Genomic DNA, 6,000 nt, shown 5'->3' with positions numbered 1-6,000 from the left:
TGGTTACCTATTCGCTACAGGGTCCAATATAAACTCATTGCTCTCACCCACAAAGCTCTCCACAGTTCTGCACCACCTTATATCTCCTCTCTCATCTCAATCTATCATCCTACACATGCCCTCCGTTCCACAAATGACCTAAGACTAACATCCCCCATAATCCGAACCTCGCACCTCCGTCTCCAAGACTTCTCTCGTGCTGCACCAGTTCTCTGGAATGCTCTACCCCACACGATCCGATTGATGCCTAGCCCCAATGTCTTCAAGCGCGCTTTAAAAACCCATCTCTTTAAACAAGCCTACCATCTCAAATACCCAGTAAACTAACTTTCCCCTGTTCCCTCCTAAATACAATTCAGAATCTGCCCCCTACTGTTCATCTGTTTCTACACCCTCCATGCACACGATAACTGCACTCGGTAATTGAGTATTGCATTTGAACATACAGGCTGATGACCGGATCATACAGCTTTATATGATAATCCAGACTTATTATAATTGCCTGACCTGAAATAACAAGCATTTTCCACCTATTGTGTCCCCCCTTTTCCTTGTAGAATGTAAGCTTGCGAGCAGGGACCTCATTCCTGATGTAACTGTTAAACTGTCTCACCTTGTATTGAATTTATTGTTTGTACATGTCGCCGCTTAATTGTAAAGTGCTGAGGAATATGTTGGCGCTATATAAATAAAAATTATTATTATTATTATTATTGGTGAAGAGCAAATATAGGGACGTTAGTAAAGACAGGGTGATACTAGATCAGCCTAGGAGGTCTCCACTCCCCCCTTTCCCTAGAGTCTGGGCTCCCTTTTCCTCTTCCCTTTGTGTTGCACTAAGTCTTTCCCACACCTTGTATGGCAGAGGATGAATGGAGCTGCAGTCAGACATCCCACCTGATGCTCCATTTTAAAATGGGGCTAAAGGTGTCCTGTCAGTGGTAAGAGTCCCCAATCTTCTGATCAGCGCGGTTTCCAATGGTCGGATTCCACATATCAATAAGTTAACACCTACCTAACCTCTGGATCGGTGATAACTTGCTTTCATCAAAGAACTCTTTAATGCATACTACCATAATTGTACATCCCAGTTATAGTGTGCGCACAGTAGATGTTTAGGAGCCGCCTGTGTTTTACAGTCGACGCTCCACTATAACAGGGATAACGACTAACAGGTATTTGCATATAGCTTTAGGGTGGGCCCTTAGGGTCCATTCACCCTGTGGGCCGCATACACCCCAGTCCGACCCTGCTCGGCATTACCACTCAGCCCAGTAATTGGCTGCAGCAATCATATGAGCTGGTATAGTTATATTACCGCTACCATCTTTCTTGTTGAATCACAAAACAGGAGGACAAACTACGCAAATTCATTAAATGCTCAAACAATGAGACCTAAGCGCTGCCCTTTCCCCCCAACCTGTGAATGATGACCTTACAAAGATGTAAATATAACCAGGGATGTCTGTAGTCCTGCAAGGAGAATCAAGGAGAATCAGAAAGACTTTACAAGGAGAATGAGAGACATCCTTCAGGACAGTAGATGGATAGCATGGTGGCTCCATTCAAAGAGACACAGATTTGGATTATACATGATTCCTGCCTAAGGGTATGAGGCCCTGACTGGAAAGATATGGGTCTGCTCCACTGACCATCAGAGAGCCCATGGATACATTTGGGGAGACCAGGTTCGGACTATGAAGTCACCTGGCCCCATGGATATATTGTTTAGGGTTACCAGGTGGGACCCTCCGGTTACCAGGAACCCATGGAGATGTGGCACCCCTGAGGGTTCAGTCACCACAGGGGTACTGCACCTCAGCTTGAGGTGTGGTATCTCCTCTTCCAGGTAAGGATGGAGCACTTCTCAGGACCCTACTTCACCATTCAACACTACACCACTCCTGTCCTGAAGGGGGCCTAAATGCACCAGGGCCCGGGATAGAGGAGATTGGGGGGACCAAAGATAGGGGGAACCATGTAGTGGGTGAGGGTGGAGGACACACTTTTAGGGTACACTTACTAATTCATATTTAATCTACGGCCATCTTAGGTTCATGGTCTTTGATTGTGATCTTCATCAGTGATTGTGGTCTCCGTCTCTGATTGTGGTCACCCACCAGAGTTCAGTAATAGGCCTCATCCGATTGAACATACACGATCCTCGTTCTCTGGCCTTGAGGCGAGTAGTGGGTCAGAGTTAACCACTGTCTCTACCCGGTCAAGGTCCCTACCTAAGAAGGCCTGGAGGGGAGCAGAGAAGACAAGCTCCACAGGCAAAAGGATCCCAGGGGGATACGGACGAAGCGGCATACGCCACCTGTACTTCTCACTCTGGCCTAGTCAGAGGGACTCCTGCTGCAAGAGGGGTGACCGACCCCCGATATCTGACTTTGCTACTGCACGTCTCAGTCAGAAAAGCCCGGAGGCTTAGTGGATCCCAGGAGGGATACAGACGGAGCGGCATACACCACCTGTAACTCTCTCTACCTGCGTTTATCCAGTGGGACCCGGCCTTACACCTAGTTCTAACCACACATACAGTCAGGAGAAGACTTAGTGGGAGAACTCACCAAGGAGAGGAACACACACCAGAGGGGTCTCGACAGGTGCTCCTGATCTACCTGGAAAGTGCTGGACCCCCTTCCCGGTGGCCGCAGTACGTCGCGAGGAGCAGAGGGAAGCTTTGCGGCTAAAGTTCATCTGAATGTGAGTAAAAACCCTGGATGACTTCACACCCCGCTTCATCCTGTTATTTCCTGCGCGGCACTGCACCCACTATTCCTCATCACACTGCCCTGAGGCCTGCTCCGCCTGCGGGGAGCAGTCCCATCTAAGCTGCCCCTTAACACCGGGCTCAGTGGACTGAAGCAGCGCTGGTGTCTATCACCGGAAACCGTAGGTAGCGTAGTCGTAAAATACCACTCAACCCTGAAAGCCCATTAAATCTTTTATGTGACCGCGTATGCCGCTCCGTCTGCATCCCCCTTGGGATCCTTTTGCCTGCAGAGCTTGCCTCCTCTGCTCCCCTCCAGGCTTTCTTAGGTAGGGACCTTGACCGGGTAGAGACAGCCGTTAACTCTAACCCGCTCCTCGCCTCAAGGCCAGAAGACGAGGACCGTGAATCCTCAATCAGCGGCAGGTTCACACGGAAAGCCACGTTCAGTGATGAAGATCACAATCAAAGACCATAAGCCCAAGATGGCCGTTTATTAAATATGAAACTTGTGGTGTAACCTCTAAGTGTGTCCTCCACCCTCTCCCACTACATGGTTCCCCCATCTTTGGTTCCCCCATCTCCTCTTATCCCGGCTGGGGCAGCACCCTGGTGCATATAAGCCCCCCTTAGGTGGGAGAGGTGTAGTGTTGGATGGTGAAGTATGGTCCTGAGAAGTGCTCCATCCTTACCTCAGAGGAAGAGATACCACACCTCGGACTGAGGTGCAGTACCCCTGTTGCGACTGAACCCTCAGGGGCGCCACACATGTACATTGTGGCAAACTGCAGTCTAGCTTTTTTATGTCACTGTGTCAGCAGTGGGGTCCTCCTGGGTCTCCTGCCATAGTGTTTCATTTCATTTAAATGTCCACGGATAGTTTGTGCTGACACTGATTCACCCTGAGTCTGCAGAACAGCTTGAATTTCTTTGAAACTTGATTGGGACTGCCCTTTCACCATCTGGACTATCCTGCATTGCAACCTTTCATCAATTTTTCTCTGCCGTCCACATCCACGGAGATTAGCTATAGTGCCATGAGTTGTAAACTTCTTGATTATGTTGCGCACTGTGGACAAAGGAACATCAAGATCTCTGGAGATGGACGTGTAACCTTGACATTGTTAATATTGTTCAACAATTTTGGTTCTCAAGTCCTCAGACAGTTCTCTTCTCCTCTTTCTGTTCTCCATGCTTAGTGTGGCACACACAAACACATAATGCAAAGATTTAGTCAACGTCTCCCCTTATTATCTGGTTTCATTTTCTGGAATAATTTCAAGGGTGCCAACACTTTCAGCCAGGACGGTACATTTATGTAACGCTGGGGTCCTAGTTTAAAATCCCAAGTACATCATCTGCAAAAAGTATGTGTGTTCTCTCTGTGTTTGCATGGGTTTCCTTCGGGTACTCCGGTTTCTTCCTACACTCTAGAGGCATAATGATAGGGAATTTAGATTGTGAGCTCCAGTGAGGGCAGTGATGATGATGTCTGTAATGTGCTGTGGAAATAATGGTGCTGTATAGGTGAGTAAAATAAATAAATAAACCTACAACTCCCAGTATATCTTAACTCCCACTATCATCTTACCATTATCAGCCATCATCACACTGTGGACAGGAACCCCAATACTGATGGGACGGTAGTCCATATGACAAACGTTTACATCCAGATACATTATATGTGACCTCTTCTCTGATTTGAGTCATTCTCATCCCTTTTATTTCCATCTGGTCCAGACGCCATGATGATTTTTCACATCTACGGCTCGCCTTTGCATACTTTCATCTAATCCTGCAGCATAACCCAACACTGTGCCCTTAAAATAAGTGACGTTATAATATCCCTGAATAAAAATATCTGCCCTGTGCTGTGCCTCTGAAAAAAATAATTGCCCCACACTGTTCTCCCTGCACAAAATATATACCCCACATTGTCTCTCTTATGACACATGGCCTCCACACTGCCCTCTTTGATAAAATAGTGCCTCCGCACTAATTTCCTTTTGGACTATTACTACCACAAAGTTCTTCTTATGAACTATACAAGATACACTATTCTCCCTTCTGAATTAGAACTTCCACACTGTTTGCCCTTATTAGCTATAACCTTGATACTGTGTCCCCCTTAAGAACTATAACCACCACATTTTCCACCATTATTAGCTATAATCACTAATATGTCCCTAAATTCAGGGTCCCCCCTTATAATCTTCACACTGCATCCTCAAACTGTGTGCCCCCCCCAAAAAAATGATCCAGTCTGTACTGTGCCCCCTCCTCACACTGCCCCCACTGGATAGTTTCCCATATACTGCCTCCTCTCTATTTTGTGCCTCATACAGCACAGTCTCCATCCTGTACTCTCTCCTCACACTTTTTCCCCCTCTGCATACTGACCCCCCACACTGTGTCTCCCCACTCTGCCCAGTATATACTGTGTTCCCTTCTCACACTCTCAGTTCCTTCCCTCAATAAAATACCCTTGTTTCTTTGACTCCATTGGATTGGGATCGCTTACCTTCCTGACGTCTTTGCATCCTCTCCTTGACCTCATCACGCTGCTGCACGTTGCCTTGACCCTGGAGTGCCAGAGGTTAGAGCTTCATTTGTATTTGTGTCTGAAACACAAGTACCGATCTCTAAGGTAGAATTAAAGGGGTTGTCCAGGTTTGAGATGAAAATCCTCTTTTGAATACTCACAGCTTGTGCACTACACACTGTCAGGATTGTCCAGTACCTGCATTGAGAATAGGTGTTCACAATACTGCAAGTATGTGATTTGCATATGACGCGCCCCCTGGGGCTGTGGGGTACTCGGTAGCCAGGCCGGTCCTTTTTGGGGTAGTCACGGTGGCAGTGACCCGGTCCATGGCCCAGGGTGGTCGATTATGAAGAGTCAATTGGGGAATAAAGTTTTTGGGGATAAAGTTCGTGACGCCATCCGTGGTATGCAGCTATAGATGGCAGCCGCTGCGGTGCAGATCCACTGGGGCTGATGGTGACGCAGCAGAGATTGTGCAGCTCTCCATGAGCAGAGCTAAGCCCCAGGGCAGTATATAGGACTTGATGAGGTAGATGTTGTTGGCAGGCACAGTGTAGCGCAGGGCCGGTGACGAAGCAATAAATCAAGGACACAGTGGGTTGCAGTCTTCAGGCTTTACTCACAGTTCTTAGGCAGTTCCTGGTTACCGCTGCAGCCGGTTATAACCTTCCACTCGTCCTGTGTTCTCCAAGGAAGGGATCCAGCCAGCTCCCAGGCAGTTCAGGAACACTTAGTCGGG

The sequence above is a fragment of the Phyllobates terribilis genome, unplaced genomic scaffold, assembly GCF_046119375.1.
Source record: "Phyllobates terribilis strain yellow unplaced genomic scaffold, ASM4611937v1 Scaffold_260__1_contigs__length_2691941, whole genome shotgun sequence".
Taxonomy (NCBI): Eukaryota; Metazoa; Chordata; class Amphibia; order Anura; family Dendrobatidae; genus Phyllobates; species Phyllobates terribilis.
The sequence above is the reverse complement of the archived record's forward strand: the minus strand, read 5'-3'. Positions refer to the sequence as shown.